Here is a 551-nt window from a genome sequence, read left to right on the forward strand (position 1 = left end):
TCCGAATAATTTTGACCTATTCAGAAGAATAAAGTGCATGTGAATGAATAGGTGTCAGATTCCTTCCCTATGATTTGGAACTGAAAATGAATAATTTCTCACGCTGTATTAATTTTGAAAGGTCAGGTATACTGTGATTTCATAAGGAGTAAGCCTGAGTCATATCGATTATTTTGAAAACCGGTGTTCGACAGCTCTAATTCGATCGAATATTGAAGGCGGGGAAAATTTAGTCTTTTGTTTTTGCGTCGATGCGATGCGCTTTGCATATGCACTACGCACTGACGGTATGCGCTGGCGTTGGCCGGGTGAGCGTTGCACAAGCAGATGACAGCAAAGTTCGTTTGTATTTTCCATGATCACAAAACACACAAAAAAAGGCCGGGGACCAAAGCAGAATTCTTCCCAAAATATCTTCAACAATGATATTTGAAGATGACAACATATAAGTTAAAAATGAAACAATAATAAAGACATGAATCACGCAGAGTCGATCCGAATGATTTTCGGTCAACTAGCATTTGCAGTCCATTCACCAGCCCCGTCCGCAG

The sequence above is a fragment of the Lytechinus variegatus genome, chromosome 12, assembly GCF_018143015.1.
Source record: "Lytechinus variegatus isolate NC3 chromosome 12, Lvar_3.0, whole genome shotgun sequence".
Taxonomy (NCBI): domain Eukaryota; kingdom Metazoa; phylum Echinodermata; class Echinoidea; order Temnopleuroida; family Toxopneustidae; genus Lytechinus; species Lytechinus variegatus.